Here is a 23,101-nt window from a genome sequence, read left to right as displayed (position 1 = left end):
TTATCCTGTCCATGTAATTGTAACTCCTCTGTACAGTATGTTCACAAATAAAATTAAATTAAATTAAAAAAATGGCAAGATACTGAGTAAAACTACAAACTATTTTTAGAAAGATGAGTTGAATCAAAGTTAAGATGAATAAATAATAATATATTTGTATAGCTTTTAGAATCCAAAGTCTATTAGTTCTAGGGTTAGGGTTACTGTTCTAGTTCACGGTAGACTTAGGCTTAGGGAAGGGTAAGCTCTATGGTAAAACTGAGTTTTCTGCTAATATTTTCAAGTAAAATAAGTTTGAGATTTAACAAAAACTACAGAGTTTTACTTGTTAAGGTTGAATTGGGTTAAATTTAGATTTAGGTTTCTAGTAAGATTTATATATAGTTAGTGTTACGTATTGAAGTATATTTTAAATGAACCTTTAACTCCTTTTTGGAGATATAGGAGTTCAGTAAACGTTAAGATCAGTGGAAACTGTGATACTTTTCATGATATGAAGATTTGAGGTTAATGATTCATAATAGGGAACTATTTCAGGGTCCAAGTCAGGGAATTTGTAGGATTTGGAACAAACTGCAAATCATTTCAAAGACAATGAGTATCTGTTAGAATGTGTCTAAACTCGAGTGTTTTCCATTAATTTTAGGATTGGGTTACTATTATCATCAAGGTGACTCTTAGGGTTTTGTCCAAGATTAGAGTTAGGATTAGGGAAATGGAAGGTTGAGAAATTGAGTGACTTACTTTCTTTGTGTATATATATGCACTATTCTAAGGCTTGAACTCAAGGCTTGGCTTCTGCCCCTGAGCTTTTTGCTGTAGGCTAGCATTCTACCACTTAACTCATGATTCCACTTCCAGCTTTCTTTGACAGTGAATTGGAGATGAGAGTTTCACAGACATTCCAATCTAAGCTGACATTGAACTGAGATCCCCAGATCTCTGCCTTCTGATATAAGGTACTACTAATGCCCAGGAAAGTGCCCAAATTATACTTATTGTTTTTACTTGTGTTCGAGATTGAGACTTGAATTCATTATCTGACAGCTTTGCTCACTAAGTAGCACTCTGCCACTTGAGCCATATCTTCAAAAATGATTATTTTAAATAGCTGGAAATCATTAAATTTTCTTCAGATGATAAGTATCATCAGTGTTGTTCTAAAACTTATCCTAATCAAAAAGATTTATTGACCCTCGAGATTATCTGAGCAGATTCTCCTGCTTTGCTTCTAATTGCATAACATTGTAGGGACATGATTTTTTAATTATTAAGTAGCAAAGCAGTTATCATTAAACAAAACAGTTTATGCGTACAATATACTTTGATCAATGTCAACCCTTTCAACATTCTCATCCATCCCTCCCCTATACACCTCTTCCTTCACTCTTCTTAATTTTGTAGGATATTTACTGGATTCCTCTCTGCATTTTACACCTTTTCTCCTATTCAATCTTCTACCTTTTCCCAATTCACTCCTCTATTGACTACCCACTTCCATATGATCCAGCAATTCTACTCCTGGGCATTTACCCAAAAGATTACAAACCAGGATATAGTAACGTTTTCAGCACAACCATGCTTACAGAATCAGCCCAAATACTCCTCAAGAGAGAAATGAACCAAGTAAATGTAATACACCCACCCACCAACTCCCCCCCACACACACTCACACACACACACACACACACACACACACACACACACACACACACACACACACACACACACACACACACACACACATAAACACACTGGAAATTCTACTTACCCATCAGAAGAATATTGTACCATTTGTATCTCTCATTTCTCATTTCATCTGCCTGGTATCTCATTGCCATCGTATTGTCCCTGTACTGCAGTAACTAACACATGCAAACTGATGTAAAAGATTTTCAGGTTATGGGCTAACCATAGATTCCTTAGTATGAGTTCTCTGCTCATTCTCTTTGTCTATTCATGCCTTTGAGTAGTGATTGTACAGATTCATTTGAACCATTTGCTACACAGAAAAGAGATGAACCATACATATATATGTATGTACACATATATATGATTATATATATACACACATATATATATATATACATACATGGATATATGCACACATATGGATATATATTAAATACTTGAGTATATTTTATGTTTTCAAGAATTATGGAGTTAACAAACATCACATGCATTTTCCTACCTTTTCAACTTTTTCAAAACCTAAAGAACTTTGTCTCTTTTGAATACCCAATTTTTAAGATAATATCACCATCTCTGATCTGTCAGTGGCCTTGAAATTAGATGTTCAAATAGGACAAAGTTATTTAGGCTTTTTGGTGGAAGAGAGGAGTATTACTAGGGTTCTATTCAGGTGTTCTCTGCTTGTTAGATAGGACTTTAGTTGTATAGCAACAAGCAGTTCAATTACTTTTGCCATACTTCTGGTCCATTTTATTTACTTGAGGTCTTGAACTTTTTGCCCAGGTTTGATCTCAGATTGACTGAATGATCTTAGATTGCTTCTTTTGTCTCCCACACAATTAGCTAGGATTAAAGATGTGAACTACAATGGCCAGCACATTTGTTGAGATGGCTGTCTTGGCAGTTATTACTTTGGCCTGGCCTGAGACAAAGATCCTTGTCATTTCTGCTTCCCAATCAGCTGGGATTACAGATGGGGCTACTATACTTGGTGTACATGACAAGTTCTGTTTTGTGTGTGTGTGTGTGTGTGTTGGTCGTGGGGCTTGAAATCTGGACACAAGCATTGTCCCTGCACTCTTCAGCTCAAGTAGAGTGCTCTACCGCTTGACTCACAGCACCAGCATCGGTTTTATAGTGGTTTTATTGGAGATAAGAGTCTCACGGACTTTTTCTCGAACTGTCTTTGAACCGTGATCCTCAGATCTCAGCATCCTGAGTAGCTAGGATTACAGGCATGAGCCAACGATGCCCAGCACACCTTCTATCTTTTAAAAGAGGTTTTCATTGTAAAAATGCTGTGTAGAGGGGTTATAGTTACATGAGCAAGTTAATGAGTACATTTTCTATCAAGCATTGTTACCTCCTCCTTTGTTTTTCCCCTCCCCTTCCCTCCCACCTCCACAAATACACTCCCCTCTACTCCCTTCCCCTCTTCCCCACCTATATTGTAAATATACTTTTTCAACATAGTGTCTTGTGCATCTCATTGTTACAATGCGTCAGCCTGTATCACTATTTATCTATTTTGTTTTGTCCCTTCCCCTCCCGAAGCTAGAGAAGGGTGTATACAAGATGCAGGGCACCGACACTAAATACAGTGAAAACAAAGGTTAAACCATGGGGGAGGAACATAAAAAAAACACATGGTAGATTGTAAATCCTATCTTGGGGTTCATTTTGCTTAACAGCATCTTATCTGGTCATATGGAGATAGCTTTTGAACTTTTATGCTTGTCCCAGACATATAATAATTATTGCAAATAAGGGAAACCATAGGACCAATGTTTCTTTGGTTTTGGCTTACTTCACTTGATATAAAGTTTTCTAAGACCTCACTTAGAGCCACCCTATGATCCAGCAGTCCCCATTTGTGGGCATTTACACAAATGATCACCACAAACAAGACCATACTAAGCTACCGGTACAACTATGTTTATTGCAGCATTATTTACCATAGCTAAGATATGGAACCAACCCAGATGCCCCTCAGTAGATTAATGGATCAAGAAAATGTGATACACACACACACACACACACACACACACACACACACACACACACACACACACACACACACACTGGAATTCTATGCTTCCAATCAGAGAAAATGGCATCGCCCCATTTGCTAGGAAATGGAAAGACGCAGAAACAATTATATTAAGTGATTAAGGTCCCATGGTTAATCTTACTTGGAGTAACTTGTACATGGTACCGTATAAGAGGATGTTATGTGAAAGGAACCCCAAGATAGGGACACAAATGTTTTTATTACATGAGATTCTTATCTGTATATAATCCCCCAAATAAAGTTGGAAGGGGAGCTGTCATTCAAATACAGAGCACCAACTTTGAGGGAAAAAGCCTAAGTGACAAGGTAAGGTCCTAAGTTTAAACCATAATATCAGCCCTCAAAAAAGTTGATTTATTTTTATTTTTTTATTTTTATTTTTTAATATTATTTTATTTTATTTGAGAACATACTGTACAGAGGGCCTACAATTACATTGGCAGGATAATGGATACATTTCTTACCAAGCATTGCAGCCTCCTCCTTTGTTTACCCTTCACCTCCCTTCCCAGCCTCCCCCCTCCCCCCACCCAATTATACCCCCTCTCCCCCTCCACCGACTTTGTAAAGCTGGTTTTGACATGACATTTTGTGATTTCTTTACCTTGAGGTTTTTATTAAATTGCTCCGGAAAATAATCGACGTTGCATTTATGTTTAGCATTACTATTAAAATCATGTTATATTTAGTTATGTTATTCTTTATTTTCTTAAATTTTACTTACACTTTAATATCCAGTAATGATAAGAGATGATTACTGTTACACAAGTTTTTATGTTAGTTGAATATATGGAGGAGAGGTGCATACAAGGAGTTTGGACTGAAAATAGATATTTGCAAGGTCTTCACATAAGAATTGATAGTTGAAGGAGCTGTGGGCATGTATGAAATAAACTAAAGAAACCAGCAAGGAAAGATAAGGTATGATTCTGGAAAGCAAACAATTTTGGAAGAAAAACAAAGCAAGGAAAATATGTATCTTTTGGTAAGAAATTTGTAACCCACCTACACATTTAATTCCTTATTTCTAGTGGAAGGCATTTCAGTTAACTTTATTTTACAAAGTTAAACATGAATGACATTTAATACTAACTGGCCTGTGTCTCAGGTAAGCAATTATTCTAGCCAGGTGCAAGGGCTCATGCCTATAATCCTAGTTATGCAGAGAGCTGAAACATCTAGATCATAGTTCAAAGCCAGTATGGAGAGGAAAATTGGTGAGACTTTACTGTGGCACTGTGGCTCAAAGTGGCAGCACTAGTCTTTAGTAATAAATATCAGAGACAGAACCCAGGCCCTGAGTTCAAGCTCTCTGAAATTATTCTTAAAATACATGTTCTCAGTATTTCTTCAATTTGTCAAGAAGAATGCTTTAAACTTAGGGATTTTTTTATTGCATGTTGTCAGAATTGATTTTTAAGATGTTCAGAGAAAAATTATTTATAGTAAGAACTGGTTTGTATTGCTTTGTATTACATTTTGCTTCTACACCTATAGATCAGCTGGAAAGTAGATGGCCAAACCCCTCCTCCCTCCACCAAAGTTGTAAAGTTCATTTTTTCAACATAATGACTTGTATATCTCATTGTTGCAATGTGTCCACCTGTACCCGTAGTTAAACGATTTGTTTATGCCCTTCCCCTACACAAATTGTACCAACATCAAATACAGTGAAAGCACGGGGAGAGACATAAAAAGCAATATAGAAATCATCTTAAAAATATGTTAGAAACAACTGCATTAAATAAAAAAAAATTGAATACTTATCCTGGGGTTCATTTCCCTAGCATCCATTTATGTGAATTTTTTGCTTGCCTCAGACATATACTAGTTATTGCAAATGAGGGAAGCCATGGGACCTATGTTTCTTTGGGTCTGGCTTACTTCACTTAATATAATTTTTCCAAGTCTTTCCATTTCCTAACAAATGGGGCAATGTCATTCTTTCTGATGGAGGCATAGAATTCCATTGTGTATATATACCACATTTTCTTGATCCATTCATCTACTGAGGGGCATCTTGGTTGGTTCCATATCATAGGTATGGTAAATAATTCTACAATAAGCATAGGTGTGCTGATAGGTTTACTATGATCTTGTTTGTGATCATGTGGGTAAATGCCCAACAGTGATATTGCTGGGTCATAGGGGAGCTCTATGTGGAGTCTTTTGATGAACCTACATACTGCTTTCCAAAGTGTTTGAACAAGTTTACACTCCCACCAACAATGCAGTAAGGTTCCCTTCTGACTACATCCCCTCCAGCATCAGTTGTTATTAGAGTACTTGAGTATAGCCATTCTAATTGGGTGAGGTGGTACCTCAATGTTGTTTTTATTTGTAATTCTTTTATGGCTAGAGAGGTTGAGTATTACTTCATGTGTTTACTGGCCATCCTTCTTTCCCCTTCAGAGAAGTTTCTCAAGTCTTTAGCCCACTTATTTAAGGGGCAGTTGTTTCTCTGAAGATTTGTTGTTGAGGGATTTAATTTTTTGAGTTCCAGGTATATTTTAGATATGAGACCCTTATCCGTTGAATGACTAGTGCATATCTTCTCCCAATCCATAGGCTTTCTAGTGATCTTGCTAGCTATGTCCTTTGCCATGCAGAAGCTCTGCAATTTCATGAAATCCAATTTGTCCCATTTGTCTTTGATTTTTTGTATTTCTGGGTTTCTGTTAAGAAAATTTCGGCCTGTGCCAAGGAGACCTAGGGTTTCTCCTATTCCTTCCTGTAATGTTTTCAGAGTAAGACTTCAAAATTTAAAGTTTCAAGTATTACAAGAAGATCTTTGATTCATGTTGAATGGATGTGAGTAGCTTGAGCTGTTGCATAATTTGTGTGTGTGTGTGTGTGTGTGTGTGTGTGTGTGTGTGTGTTTGTAAGGGTGTTATGTGTATCATTGACATCAAGGATAAGGAACTTGGTTCCTTTTTCTGAGATATACATTATGATGTTTCTTTGTTGGTGGTGGACTCTGATTGCTTGCCTTTTCCTGATGTGAACATTCTAGCTCAATTTTTCAATTAAAGTTTCTTATTATTGAACATATAATGCTCTAATATTGCTTTGTCTTTAGTCCGACATCTAGGATCTTCTTTTCTTCTTAAATATTAACATTCAATATGAATTTTACCTCTTGACTAATTTTCCCCTTTAATTTGCATTTTGAAATAAGAATTATAATATCTTTGATCTCTGTATTCATGAAGAAAAACCATTTTGAATTCTCTATTTAATGTAATAACACCTGGACAGATTTGTTAGCACCAAGAACTTAAATTTTCTTTTGTAGTTTTAGTTTAATATACCCTCTTCTATGTTTTTAGAATGGGTAGACAAAGAATTCCCACAATGCCTCACAACTTTTATCTTTCATTTTGTCTGTCCTTCCTTGTCACTGCTAAATTGTTCTGGATACATGTATTAGCTACCCCAACCCCTGCAAAGCTGTTGCTGCTACCCAATTTACTGACAATACAACTCAGCAATTACAGTCACAATTACCCTTTCCCTGGTATCCTATTCTCTCCTACTCATTTTGCTACCCATAATTCTTAACACCATGGTTCCAGCCACCTGATCTCTGACACCCCTGTCTCTGCTACAACATTCACAAACAAAGCAAAGCAAGAGTAGGTACAGACAGTCGACTTGGGTACTTCTCTTGCAGGCACAATGGGACGTTATTCCTCAGGTATTTAACATGAGGGACTAACTAGTGGTGGAAAGAAAAGACGTTACTCAGAGGGGACTAATATCTAAGTATATCAACTTATAACTTGTTGCTAGGAAAAGCAGGTCCTAAGGTGAATGTTAATGAAAAAAGAAAATTTCACAAAATATTGGGGATGATATAAATAAAAATTTTAGCTTAATCTCTTCTACCAGTGATCTGAATTATTTTATGACATATATATGTAACTACTTTGCATTTTAAAAAGTATATGAAGATGCACATTTATGTGGTACTTATATTAATTTATGGAATATTTGCATATGACCATGTTAATGATTCTCAATAGTTTATGCTTTATGAACTGCTCATGAGTCTGCCTTTGGCAATATGAATTGAGCTCTCTAACAATAAATGGGATTTCATTGTCAAATCCTACAAGGATATTACTGAAGCAAATCCCAAAATGAATGCTGGAACAAGAAAACTGAACAAAGCTACAAGTTTGAAGGGAAGGGATCAGTGGCAAGGGCTATGATAAAAGAGAAATTCTTCACCATGTAATCTTTGTTGAATTGCTAGCTTATTAAACATTCTTAGAAAGCAGAACATGATTTTTGAATCTAGCCTTTTGGAACCTCTTTAATGAGTGGTTAAACAAAAAATTATCAAAATGACTGAAAATCCACTATTAGATTAACATTATACTCAAAGTTCCCTTGAGATGCAGGTAGGCTGGATTCCTTTTCTATTAAATTAATGGAATAATCTTCCTTTTGCTTGGTTGGACAGTCCATGACACTTGTTCCAAAACAAGAAAAGATACTGGAGAGAAAAAAAGAGGAAGGAGAGCTAAGGCTGCTGAAATTAGCATATTTCCCATTTGGACTTTAATGCTTTGTGACTACAAAGAATTAGAATTTCATCTTAAGATAATAATTTCAAAATGGATGTGCTAAAGGATAGCTTCGAAATGTAATATTTAATGCTGTAGCATTACTTGAAGACAAAGGTTTACAGAAAACTTTAAATTCCAGAAACACTGTAATGTTCCAATAAACACCTAGGAGAAATATAATTTAAAAATTCATCTGTTCAAAGCAAATCCTGGCATGAAAGTCTGTGAGTCAGTTATCTCCAAACAGGAAGTGGCACTGTAGCTCAATTTGGAGTGGGCTCCCCTTGAGCTAAAGAACTCTGGGATATGTTAATACCCAAGCCCTGAGTTCAAGGCCCATAACTGACAAAAATAAATTTTAAAGAATTAAATCATTAGGGCTGGAAGAAGACTCAGTGGTAGAGTCATTGTATTGCATGCATGAAGTCTTAGGTTCAATTCTTCAGCACCATATAAGCAGAAAAAACTAGAAGTGGCACTGTGGCTAAAGTGGTTGTGCGCTAGCCTTTAGCTGAACAGCTCAGAGACAGCACCCAGACCCAGAGTTCAGGCACCCCTACCAACAACATCAACAACAACAACAACAAATTAAGGCATCAAACAACCTGAAGATGTTGTCCAGAATAATGAATGCAGCATTATCCGTTGACATGACTCAGTGACTTGAAACCAAGTTTACCAGGGGAGATGGTGGGTATTTTGTGTGTGTGTCAAAACATGCAAAATTATTTTCTACTTTCCCAGGGAAGGAGAAAGGAGGAAATGGGGGGGGAAGAGTGAGGTGTTTGGTGGACTTGCCTTTTGGTTCACTGATAGATTGCTGGAGTCAAATTCAGAGAAATTCTGCTTGCAATCCTAGTTGCCTGCGTAATGACGAAGGCATGTCCTGGAAGTGATTTTGTCCTGTCCTTGGCCTGGTTCCAACCACCACTGGATAATCCAAGTCCCACTGGAAGACCAAGATGCCTTGAAGACTACTGATCCATTGTGCAGGTGGACCTAACCACAGCCAGAATAGGCAGAAAATGCAATTCCGAGGGAAGCACTGGAAATCTACAGCAGGCAGAGATTTTTTTAATATATTTTTATTGTAAAAATACTGTACAGAGGGCTCAGAGTTACAGGACTAGGTAATGAGTACATTTCGTATACAGCATTGTTACCTCCTCCGTTGTTTTTCTCCTACCATCCTTTCCTTCCCCACATCTCCAACTCCTCCCTCCTCGACCCCTGCCTGAGATTGTAAATTCATTTTCTGCACAGTGTCCTGTATATCTCATTGTCACAATGGTCAACCTGAATCCCCATTTAAGCATTCTGCTATATCCCTTCCTCTCTCCAAATTACAGATATATATATATATATATATATATATATATGTATATATGTATATATATATATATATATATATATATATATACTATATATATATACTTCTTCAGGTGTCTAATGGACATTTTTTATTTCATCTTCAAAGAAGTCTCTCTTTAAGTCTTCAGCCAATTTAGATATTGGACAGTTGTTCCTTTGAGGATGTGTTGTTGGGGTATTTATGATTTTGAGTCCTAAGTATATTTTCTATATAAGACTTTGTCTGCTTTATGACTCATGAAGAACTTCTCCCACTAAGTGGGCTTTTTATTGATCTTGCTGTCTATGAACTTTACCTTGCAGAAGCTCTGCTGTTTCATGCAATCCCATTTGTCCAACCTCTCTTTGATTTGTTTTGTTTGTGGTTCTCTATTAATATATATATATATATATATATATATATATATATCACCCTGCATGATATATATGATACATAAATATGTATATGGATCTAGCTTTCGTTTTCTACAGGTGTATAACCAATTTTACCAGCACCATTTACTGAAAAGGCTGTTTTTCTTCCGTTCTATTTTTTTAGCTCCCTTGTCAAAGATTAGGTTGCAATATGTCAGTGTGTTTATTTTTGAGTCTTCAGTCCTATTCATTGGTCCTCAGAACTCTTCTTGTGCCAGTACCAAGCTCTTCTTATTATTGTGGCTTTTTAGTATAGTTTGAAATTTGGAACTGATATTGCTCCAGTGCTCTTCTTTCTTCTAAGAATTGATGAAACTACAGCCAGCATTATACTTAAAGGTGAAAAGTTAAAGGCATTTCTTATTAATTCAGGAAAGAGATAAGGATGTCTGCTCTCTCCACTCCTCTTCAACTACTTAGTATTAGAATGCTAGCTGGGACATTAAGACAAGATGCAAATTTAAAAGGAATCCAAATAGTGAAAGATGAAGTAAAACGTAAAAGATGACCAACGGAATAGAATTGAAAACACAGGAACGAACCTACAGTCCCATAGCCATCTAATTTTCGATAAGGGAGCTGAAAAATAGAATGGAAGAAAGAAAGCCTCTTCAGTAAATGGTGCTGGCAAAATTCATCCACTACTTGTAGAAAACTAAAGCTAGATCCTTATTTATCACCCTGCAACAGAATCAACTCCAAATTGATTAAAGACCTCAGAGTCAAAGTAGACACTCTGAAAATATTACAGGATGGAATAGGAGAAACCCTAGGTGTCCTTGGCACAGGCCGAAATTATCTTAATAGAGACCCAGAAACACAAAAAAAATCAAAAAAAGGTTGGACAAATGGGATTGCATGAAATTGCAGAGCTTCTGCCTGGCCAAGGACATAGCTAGCCAGATCACTAGAAAGCCCACGGATTGGGAGTAGATATTCACTAGCCATACAATTTACAAGGGTCTCATATCTAAAATATACTTGGAACTCAAAATATTAAATCCCCCAACAACAAATCCTCAAAGAAACAACTGCCCAATAAATAAGTGGGCTAAAGACTTAAAGAGAAACTTCTCTGAAGAAGAAAGAAGGATGGCCAATAGACACATTTAGAAATGCTCAACATCCTTAGCCATAAAAGAAATGCAAATCAAAGCAACATTGAGATACCACCTCACTCCAGTTAGAATGGCAAAAATCAAGAACTCTAACAACAGCAGATGCTGGAGGGGATATGAACAGAAGGGAACCTTACTTCACTGTTGGTGGGAATGTAAACTTGCTCAACCACTTTGGAAAGAAGTATGGAGGTTCCTCAAAAGACTTCACATAGAGCTCCCCTATGACCCAGCAATCCCACTTTTGGGCATTTACCCAAATGTTGACAAACAAGACCACACTAAAGCTACCAGCACAACTATGTATATTGCAGCATTTTTTACCATAGCTAAGATATGGAACCAACCCAGATGCCCTTCAGTAGATGAATGGATCAAGAAAATGTGGTATATATACACAATGGAATTCTATGCCTCTATCAGAAAGAATGACATTGCCCCATTTGTTAGGAAATGGAAAAACTTGGAAAAAATTATAGTAAGTGAAGTAAGCCAGGAACAAAGTAACACAGGTCCCATGGTTTCCCTTATTTGCAATATCTAGTATATGTATGAGTCAAGCGGAAAAATTCAGATAATGTGATGTTAGGAAAATGAATCCTTAGATAGGTATTTTAATGTTTTTTTTTGTTTCATGCATGTGTTTCTAATGCATTTATAAGATTATTTCTTTGTTGCTTTGTATGTCCCTCTGTCAGTGTAACTTGTGGAGGAGATGGGGAAAAACAAGTCGTTTAAGGATTCAGGTGGACCTGTTGCAACAATGAGAAGTACAAATTGTCATGTCAAAAATGAGCTTTACAATGTCGGTGGGGGTGGAGGGATGGGAGGAAGGATTGGGTGGGGGGTGAGTGGGAGGCTGGGAAGGGAGGTAAAGGGTAAACGAAGGAGGAGGCTGCAATGCTTGGTAAGAAATGTATGCATTATCTTGCCCATGTAATTGTAACCCCTTTGTACAGTATGTTCACAAATAAAATAAAAATTAAAAAAAAACATGGGTACTCCACCACTTTTTGGTTCAATCACTTCTAACCTCAAAGATATACTTTGCTAACAAAATGCTTAGAAGAAACCGAAGAATACTTCACTTTTATCTTCTCTCTTAAGAATCTCTTTAGATACCATATCAGGACCAGTGAAGTTATTCTTTCAAAAATTATTTCAATAGATTATCTTTCTCTTGGTCTTGCATTTGCTCAGAAGGATGTATGGAAAAGAATAGAGTTAAATCATCCATACCTTTTATGACAGTGTCTGTTACAAAATGACAATGCTCCTATGTCCTATGTCTCTGTCCTTCTCTTAGCTCTTGCGTGATTTCCAACTAATCACAGATTCTTGGCTTCAAGTCTAGTGAAGGTGAAGCACTATAAGTCCTTCCCCACTGCTACCTCTTCATGGTTTCTCTTTTAAAACTCTTTTATTTGGATGTTGAATTTATTTTCATGTCTTCATTCAATCCATTCTAAATTGTAGTGAGCTAAATAGGCTCTGTAAAATCACTTTAGGTAGCAAAAATATTAAGACAATATATCAAAAAGTTTGGCCTCCCTCCACTGCTGAAGCCAATATGCTTAGCTAGGGCTTCTAAGAACACGTTTTCTTGACTTTTCAATTTGCTCAATTCTTTTCTGATCCCAAAACTTTTGGGCTTATGTAATAAGAGAAGTCTTCACTATCTCGTTAATAAGGATATTATATTTTTGAGCTACTAAGAAATGTGAAATCATTGGTTTCAAGTATCCAATCAGGTTTTTTTCTGTAGTTCAGTGCTTCACATGCAAAGACATTGTAGAACGTATTACAAACATTTTTGAGTGCACTTTTTCCCTAAATATTTTGACCCAAATTATCTTTTTCAGAGAATTACTATTTGGTAATTAAAGTCAATACACAAATTTTGATTTTTTTTTAAGAACGTTGAATTTAAATTCCACTACAACCTTGTTTCACACAGTGAGTAGATTTCCTGGGTAAGGACAATTCTCAAGGGAACCTACAGGACTTATACCAAGGGTTCTGAGGTTTGTTTGTTTAGTATGAACATGAGCCATCTTCACCCACTTTGCTCCCTCTCAGTTAAGTCTCCATTGATTATTTTGCATGAAAGCCTATTTTCCCAAGAAATTTTAAATTTTCCTAATAGGCTAAGTTGTTAAAAAGTTTGAACAAATTAAAATTTACCTGTCAGTTTTGGGGGGTGTGCAGTCGTGGGGCCTGAACTCGGCCTGGGCGCTGTAGCTCAGCTCTTCAGCTCAAGGCTAGCGCTCTACCACCTGATCCACAGCACCACTTCCGGCTTTTTTTTTCTTTTTGCTTATGTGGTGCTGAGGAATTGAACCCAGGGCCTCAGGCATGCAAGGCAAGCGCTCTTACCACTGAGCCACCTTCCCAGCCAAACCTGTCATAATTTTAAAACTCTTTTGAAATTCCTTTATTAGAACCACAAGTTCATCAATCCTAACTCCACCTTTAATATCAAAAACAGTTAACATGTTGTTTTCATGATATAGTGTCCATGAAACTACTATTTTCCAGTGGCTTTGTTATGCATATATATAGCCTTATAATCTGATGATAAGAAAAATGAACTCCAAGATATGGAAACAGAGAGTATTATTTGCGATTGTTGTTTTTAATGTACTATGTGATTTCCATTTTCTTTTGGGGTTATCCCCTATGCTTTTTTCCCTGCTGTATTTGATTTTGGTAGCCTGTGTATTGTGTATATATTTACCTTAATTAAGGAAGGGACGAGGAACAACAAAATGGTGAGACAAAGGACAAAGGCAAACCAATGCAATAGCAATACTCACAAGACAATATGTTGGAAATGTACATTACAACTTGTGAGGGGTACTGGGGTCAAGGAAAACTGTGAAGAAAATGAGGGAAGGGGTAACAAGTTTGAAAAGTTATGTATTCACTACCTTAAAGTTACTGTAACCACACTGTACATCACTTTGACAATAAAATTAAATTTAAAAAATAAGCTGCATGAAATAAAATTTCACTGTATTGGTAAAGTACATAGTACTCTTTATGTAGTAACTTTTTAAAATTCCATACTTTTGGTGTCTAATTTGAATTAATTACCCCTTTTTAATCAGAGGACCATCAACTTGAATGCTATCCAACTAGACAATATTTTCACAATATACTTACCAATATTTTGAAAAAAGAATAAATATAGTACTTTCTCATACTAAAAGTGAAAACAGTTTAATTCTATGGAAACAAATAACTTGTAAAAGTAAATAAGTTGTTAAGAAGACAGAATATATGTGTTCGTCAACATTCCAATGACTAGTAATTACTCATTTTCAAATTCTGAAGATTCCATACCTGAGAGATTCAAAACAATACCGGCTTGCATGTTATGTAATTTTACAATAGATGCATTTTCCAATGGGGTGTTACAGATTGAGAGACAACAGAAAAATAACCATGTTCTGGTAGAGGATAAAACTATGTAGCATCGGTAATAATTAATTCTTCAAGAGTAAGCAATTGTTTATCACAATAAGCTATTATTTTTATGACCACCAATACCAATATTTATGATATAGAGTCATCCTAGCCCAAAATTCTCCAACTTTTAGGGTGCATCTCAAACTTCCCTTAATTCATATGATAAATAGCTTATCTCTATTGTGAAAAAATACAACTCTGCTAATGTGATGCGATTCATGTTCTGGTAAGAACACCACAATAAAGTGGGTTGCATCATTTTCCCCCCACTGGTATTTTTGAGATCAGAACATTTGCAAATATTACTTATATTTATAATTTTTAGCTATCATATAAATTCTGGATGCTAAGATTGGAAGATTACAGTTGAAAGCCCACCCAGGCAAGAATATTCCCTAGATTCTTATCTCCAATAAACTTCTCAGCAAAAGCCAGATGAAAGTTGCACTGAGGTTGAAGTGGTAGGGCATGAGCCTTGAGCATAAACAGGCTCAGAGACAGTGTCCAGGCCCAGAGTAAAAGCCCTAGGACAAACCAATAAAACAAAAACAAAAATAAAATCAAACCCCAAATGTAACATTTTTCTCACTGTATACAGTAGCAAATAATTAAGGAAATTGCTTCCTGTGTTACATACAGGTAGAAGAAAGAAGATGTCACACGATTATACTCTTCATACCATGTTATACCAAAGACTCCAAAAATTTCTCTTATTCTAAATTCATAAATTAATGTCATCAATTTGTTGGCAACTCTGTCTACAACATTCGCATTATCATTTCATACATGAACTGTTGGAATTATCTATTAACTAAGTTTTTGAAAGAATATTCTAGGCACATAGAATGCAAAATCATTTGTGAATGTCAATTAAACCCTCTAATTAAAAACAATTTTGTAGAATCCTATAGAATATAAAATTACAAACAAAACCAAAATATTTTAAATCTAAATTCTAATTTAGCAAGATCTTCAAAATCCTTCATTAGACGAACTTTGCTATTTTTCCAAGCTTAAGCTTGTGTAATTCTTCATCATTTCTTTGGGTTACAACAGAATGATGATAACTTATTTTTTCAAATTTTGGATGGGAATCATGAGTCATTTTGCATCTAGGAGTGTTCTGTAATGAAGAGAGAATTTAAAACACAAGTGAGGATTAAGTATGAGTTGCATTTCAACAGGAAATTTGACTTCTCAAAACATAATGACAAAATTAGCCCAAATGTCCAACTATGTATTCCTTTCTTGTTTATTTTGTTTTATTAAGTTAAAATTATACACTTTGGTCCAGGGAAGGTATCAATATGTAATTCCATTCTCTAATCTCCTGTCTTAATCTCAGTGCTAGAATTCTAAGCTTGTATCACATTGCCCTGCCATAGTTTCTTGGTTTATTTAATCTAGATATAGACTACCAATTCTGAACTTCTCCAGTGATATTATACACCAGAGTGACTGCTTAAACTTTATCTACTATTTTCAAAGATGTTCTAACATTTGATACAGGATATGAACATTTTCAAATGCACCTGCCAGATCTCTGATTCATTCCTCCATGGATCTGATCCCTTTAATAATGATTATTGATTCTTACTATCTCTGATCCCTACCAATGTAATATTCTCAAACTTATTTGAAGGAAGTTCATTTGAGGACTTTCAAATATTAAAAATTATCACTTGATTCTAGTCTTGTTCAGGACATATATTTATTGTTTTGTAACTTTTCTACACATTCTGAGAGTTGTTTCATTTGTGTATTTGTGTGTGCATATATAAGTGCCTCTGGGTGTATGTGTATGTCTGTATGTATATATGCAAAAGCCTCAAGCTTTTATTAAGCAATCTTGCTCATGACTGATATTCCATCAATTGAGCCATTCTTCCAATCCAGATTTTGACTGCTTAATTTTATATACTGTTGCAAAGAGTGTTCTGCCCAGGCTGGATGCCAATAGAACTTCCCAGACTCCTTTACATTCTTAGGTTTTATTTCTCCAGGAGTATCAACTTTTAAACGACAAACATTTTTGTGAGAGTAATGTCTAAGCTGTAGCCCATATTTTTAACTCAAGAATTCTTTTTTTTTGTTTTGGTGGGGTGTCTGGTCATGGTGCCTGAACTCTGGTCCTGGGCTCTGTCCCTCAGCAATTCAGCTCACGGCTAGCCCTCTACCACTTGAGTCACAGCGCCAATTTTGGCTTTTTTCTTTTTTGCTTAAGTGGTACTGAGGAATCGAACCAAGGGCCTCATGCATGCGAGGCAAGCTCTGTACCTCTGAGACACCTTTCAGCCCTAACTAAAGAATTCTTATAAAGATAGATGAACAGACACATTACACATCTTGAGTGTACACTGTTAGGAATGTGATCGTAAGCTGGGTTATGGAGGGATATGAGGATTGAGGTTCAAAACCAGCCCCAGTAGGAAAGTCCCAGAGACTCTTTTCTCAAATTAACTAAAAGAAAACTGGAATTGGCACTGTGGATCAAGTGGTAGAGCATTAGCTTGAGCTGAATAGCAGAGAGACTGCTCGCAGGCCCAGAGTTCAAGTCCCAAGATCACCGCCAACAAATATATATATATATATATATATATGTGTGTGTGTGTGTGTGTGTGTGTGTTTGTGTCTGTGTGTCTGTGTGTCTGTGTGTGTGTGTAAAGAAAAAAAAAAGAAATGAGATCTTAGACACCAGTTTATTGCTAGCATAATCCCTGCTCTCACAAGATGGACATTTTTCCAATTAAATCCATGCTTTTATATCTGACTTTCATTGAAAACAGAATTATTCTTCCATTGTACTTTCTACAAAGTTGCATGATTAGCAAGCATGATTTAGAATGGGAGTGGCCTCATACTTCATGTTCCACATAGGGTTCTTGCTTTCTGTATATCACTCTCATAAATCTACATACTGGACTTGGCTTTATTGTTTCAATGTTGCTTATTTGTAGTCTTCTATACTGTATGTAACCCTTATACTTAAACACAGAACTTCTCTTTCTCCTATTATTGCTATTGTTTCCTTACTGTTAGCTCATGCACACTTGGGAAATAATGAACAGCACGTACAGTCACAAAAAGAATGTTCTGAAAACCTTCTTCCTATTTAAAATTCGCCTTAACTTACAGAGAACTTACAAAGTTTGAACTCAATGTACTCATGTATAATATATTTATAAGCAATATAAATTTCATATTTTCTCTTTACTAAATTTTCTCTGAAATACGTTTTACCTCAGGTCCATAGGTGTTCTAGTCTTCTAGCAGTGAAGCCAGAAAACATTCACTATACCTCAAGCAGCACCATCGATTGTTACTGGAAGTAACTGTTACTGGATGTGGAAACTGACCCCAGGAGAGGAATGGAACATAGAGGAAAAACAAAGTTCAAGTTACCTTGTGCTTTCCTTTTTACTGTACAAGAAAGTTATCCCAAGGCTTGAAGGAAACTCTGTCCCTGGCTTTTGAGTGTGTTCTTTACTCATATAATTTTTTTTTGTAAACTTCTAGTTCATAGTGTTACAAAAAGAAATAATGTACCATTTGAAGGCCAGTATAAAACAAAAGGAAATAACATTGTTTTAAAAGTGTTCTCCTGCAAAGTAACAAAGACATAGAGGTTTTAAAGTATCTTATAGATGGCTATTTCAATCCTGAGATGATTCTCTTGATGCAGGAGTCAGTTATCAATTCCTTTGGTCTGGTTCTGAGTTCTGCAGAGCAACAAGGATTCCAAAAAAGCAGGATCCAGTCAATATGATCAGCAAAAGAAGACTCTACTCTGACCAGTTCACCTTTAAGGAGGGCCCCAAAGAAAAATCTGGGATTTTTATTTGCTTGTTTGTTTAGTTTGTGCTAGTCCTGGGGCTTGAACCCAGAGGCTGGATCCTGTCCCTGAACAGTTGTCTTTCCTGCCCACCTACCCCAAAAGCTAGTAATCTACTGTTTGAGCCAAAACTCCACTTCTGGTTTTTTGGTGTTCAATTTGCGATAAGAGTTTGACATACTCTCCTGCCTGGTTTGGCATTGAATTAAGATAGTAAGAAAGCTAAGTGACATCAACTGTATAGACTTCTCTTTTGAAACAAAAAATATTAGACGAAGTTTATTGTAAAGCTAGTATTTGACAATTTTTAAAGGAAGACAATATGTCTAGCAAAGAAGCCATAACTTAAATAACTCAGCAAAAGTAGGTGCACTGAATCATTTTGAAATTATTTTTTCTGCTTGGGAAGTTTATTGATCTTGTCCTTTCTTTTGGGGAAACTTAGGTAATATTTGCACTTTTTGTTGGTTGTGGGGCTTGAACTCTGATCCTGGGCGCACTCCCACAGCTCTTCAGCTCAAATTGAGTGCTCTACCGCTTAAGCTACAGCACCACTTCTGGGTTTCAGGTGGTTAATTGAAGATAAGTGTCTCATGGACATTCCTGACCAGGCTGGCTTTGAACCACAATTCTCTGGTTTCCTGAATAGCTAGGATTCCAGGCGTGATCCACCAGCACCCAGCTCATATTTGCATTTATGTGCACTGAATGATACTATGTAGACAAATAATGGATATTTGAATCAAATGATGGCATTGCAGCTTTTCAGAAAATTTGAGGTAACAATAAATATGTCCTCCTTTTCCATGTTGTTTCATTAATGACTCATGAGCTATGGGACCCTTAGTTAGCATTCTCTGCCGTCTGTGTAGGTGTATTTAGTATCAGGAAATGTTCATAGAGAAATATAGAAAGACTGAGATTTTTAAAAAGCAAAGAAGTTAAGGTAAGAAAAAACAGCACAGAAGGAGATACATGTATTACACAGAGATTAAGAAGTAGCCTAAGAGATTTAGAATGCTAAAGGTAATGCGGAATAAGACTAGTTGATAACTATTTGTTCAATAACCAAAAATGGTTCTCTATAAACGTTTCTGGTATACGTTAGTAACTATCATTTATTCATTACCTCTGGAGTTATTCCTTCTCTTCTGTCACAACTGTTAATTTGCCTCTGCCGTTGTGGTGCCATGAATAACCAAAAAGATTTCCAAATCTCACTTAGACTACCCTTCTCATTGTGATTAGCAGAGACCATTCAAAAACCTGGAATCTTTGAATTTCCAGAATTAATCTTCACCTGACATCTAAGCACATTCAAGACATTAATTGCTCTGACCTAATGAACAAAACTTTTTTTCAACACAATATCCTAATATAAGAAAAAGTACATGAATTATGGACTATTGTCAGGTGTCAGTATGGCAGGAGCAATTACATATTCCAAGTAGGGGTTCTTTATTTTGCATTTACTAATTAAATGTTTTTTGCTTTGGGTTTTTTTTTTCCTTTTTTGCTCAAGGCAATCACTGTACCACTTGAGGCACAGCACCATTTCCAGTGTTTTTCTGTTTATGTGGTACTGAGGAATTGAATTCAGGGTTTCATGCATGCTAGGCAATCATCATATCATGAAGCCACATTCCCAGATCCCTAAATGACTTTCTTAAGTTAACATTACATTTTCATTCTGTAACTATGTACCATAATATTGGCCAGGTGCTAGAAAATAATGTAGAAAAGAATACAATATAAAAAATCCAGTAAGGCTAGGTGGAAAATGAATAACCCTGACAGTCTTGCAAGGGCTCAGAGGGTTGATCTCATGGAGATTTATCAACATGCTGAACGAGACAGCTCCCTACCCACAGCCCAACTCCAGAATGAGTGGGCCATCTTGGGTTCCAGCTACCTGGGGACATTGGCCCACCTCCTACAGCACCCATTCTACCCGTTCCTGAGAGCTACAGTGAGAGAGAGAAGAGAGAGAGAGAGAGAGAGAGAGAGAGAGAGAGAGAGAGAGAGAGAGAGAGAGAGAGAGAGAGAGAGAGAGAGAGAGAGAGAGAGAGAGGAAGAGAGGGAGGGAGGGAGAGTTGGTGATAGGGAGAGAGGGAGAGAGGGAGAGAGGGAGAGAGGGAGGGAGAGAGAGAGAAAATCAGAATTACACTTAAATCAGGTGCCAGTGGCATAAAACTCTAATCCTAACTACACTGGATGCTGAGATATGAGGATCATGGTTCATAGACAGCCCTGGAGGAATGTGTTTGAGAATCTTATCTCCAAAGAACCACCAGAAAACTGGAAGTGACACTGTGGGATCAAGTGATAAAGCGCAAGCCTTGAGCTGAGGAGCTCGGGAACAATGCCCAATCCTAGAGTTCAAGAACCACGATTGAAAGAAGTGGACTTCCCACCACAAGAACTGGACTGAATAGCACCCATTGTCCTAGGGAGCATGGTAGAGAAGTCAGGCCGAGCTTCCTGTGAACTTGAGGTCATAAGTAGGTCATCTGGCTTCTCTTTGCCTCAGATTCCCCAGCTGCAAAACTGAACAAAGTGAAGGATCCCCTTCCTCATTGGGATAAGGTAGTAATGAAAGAGAGCCATGTTTCGGTTCATAATCCCACACCTGTTGCATGATTAATAACAGGCCCCACCTGAGCCCTTTCTGGTATCTTCCTGTCATATGCTCACAGAATTGCTAAAACCTTATCTGAAGGCCATTCCCTCTCTTTTCCAGAGATCGCTCTGTATAAATCCCTTGTTTCCTCACAACTGTCCTGTGAGGAGACTGAGGTCCAATGGTTGAGGCCCTACAAAGAGCTTCACGTGTGGTCAAGAATCCGCTGCTATGGACTGAGTTTAGGATAATCCATGTTAACCGATGACTGAGCATGACACCACATGTCTACCATCCCAATTACAGAGGACCAGGCCTGGTGGAACATACCTTTCACAGGAGGACCATGATCCAGCCCAGCCTGAGCATATTTGTAGTTTCTATCTCAGAAATCCTCAAGACAGAAAGGTGGCTCATCAGCGCCATGGAGAGGAAACAAGCAGGGGGGACATGGTGCCCCCAGAGGGGTGTTTGACCCAGGGTATGTTGTTGTTGGGACAGAAACTCACCTGTGCTGCTGGGAGAAGCTGTTGGCAGCTGCTCCAATTGGGGCAGCAGCGATGGCGCCAGCATTGTGGACACATGGGCCCAGAGCAGAAGACTAGGGGCAGGGACCCGGTCTGGGATTTAGGCCGGCTGGCAGCTAGACATTGATTGAGGTTTGAAACTTGGCACTGCGTGAAGGGAGGGGAGGGGCCAGGTGGGGTGCGAGCATCAATTTTCTACTAAACTCCAAAGTCACCTCGAGTCTATTCCTCAGGACTCAGCCCCTTCTACCTTCCTGAACTGCTGGTAGTGGTGTAAACTAACAGAGGGAATCCCAGTGCTACCTGGCAGCATGGAATGTGGGCATGGCCACCATTCTTGTATCCCATTGGTCAGAAAGAAGCATGAAAGAATGGGGGTGTGGCCAGAATCCTGTGAAGCAAGCAGCATGGGCGGAGTCAAGATGACAGTGGTTCTCCCAGCCTTTTTCCCAGGAAATTCTGTCCAATTCAGTTGGAGAGAAGAGGGTGACCTGCTTTAACTGGATGGCTACACAGATTGCTGTATAGTTCTGTTTGTTGCCAGTCCCAGACTTTGAACTTAGGATCTGGGCACAGTTCATGAGCTGCTTTTGCTCAAGGCTGGTCCTCTACACTAGAGCCACAAGATTTCTGGCTTTGTTGGCACTGAAGTTGGACAGGGGTCTCAAGGATTTTCCTGCTTAGGGTGACTTTGACCATGATCCTCTATTCACAGCCTTGTAAGTATCAAGAAGGACTGCTGAGATCCACTGGTGCCTGCCTAATCATTGGCCTTGTTGATGTTCTTGGACAGACTGGTGAGTTCCCGATCCTCGGGTTGAAGTGGTGGGAGCTGGAGCCCACAATTCAAATCCTGGTCGTGCCACCTCCAAATTGTAGGAGATCCTAAGAAACTTGTTCCTATCCATATGATTACCAATGTAATGTGATGTAAGTCATGATTGAATGAACAGTTCTTGAATGATTCTAGGATAAAATTATACACACTTATATTACACGACACTGATTGATTTTAGTTAATATTTTATTAAGCATTTAAGCAATCACATTCATCAAATGGAGGCATAATGAAATACCTAAGAATTGGGCCTCAAATACTATAAAGGTGAGTTTTTTCTACCAGGACTGGGATTGGAACTCATAGTCTGGGTACCTCTGTTGCACTGTGTGGGAAGGGGAAGCTTGCTTCCTTAAAGTCAAAAAATTCAAGTTTGTTCCTTAGGCTTGAAAACGATCACCAGCACTAGAAAACACCCTATTCATGTACAATTTACATATATGTTTTATATTCTTATACATATGTTGACACCGTATTGCATTCAGAGTAGTTATTTTATTTTTTGTTTTATTCATGTATTGACCATTTATTGTATTGACTATTATAGCACATAAAACATTGACTACATAGGAT

The 23,101-nt window shown here is 37.3% G+C and overlaps 1 long non-coding RNA gene and 1 pseudogene across 1 annotated transcript; both read right to left on the bottom strand.

Moving 5' to 3' along the window:
• Window positions 1-23,101, bottom strand: part of LOC138820314 (MTRF1L release factor glutamine methyltransferase-like) — a 401,152-nt pseudogene that overhangs the window by 157,146 nt on the left and 220,905 nt on the right.
• LOC138820318 (uncharacterized) lies at window positions 15,701-21,944 on the bottom strand. The gene is made up of 3 exons (XR_011369832.1): window positions 21,673-21,944; window positions 17,952-18,062; window positions 15,701-15,834 (listed from the first exon to the last, which is right to left on the bottom strand). It is a non-coding gene; the product is annotated as an uncharacterized lncRNA (long non-coding RNA).

The sequence above is a fragment of the Dipodomys merriami genome, unplaced genomic scaffold, assembly GCF_024711535.1.
Source record: "Dipodomys merriami isolate MVZ:Mamm:240054 unplaced genomic scaffold, mDipMer1.0.p SCAF_86, whole genome shotgun sequence".
In the NCBI taxonomy this organism is placed as follows: Eukaryota; Metazoa; Chordata; class Mammalia; order Rodentia; family Heteromyidae; genus Dipodomys; species Dipodomys merriami.
The sequence above is the reverse complement of the archived record's forward strand: the minus strand, read 5'-3'. Positions and strand labels throughout refer to the sequence as shown.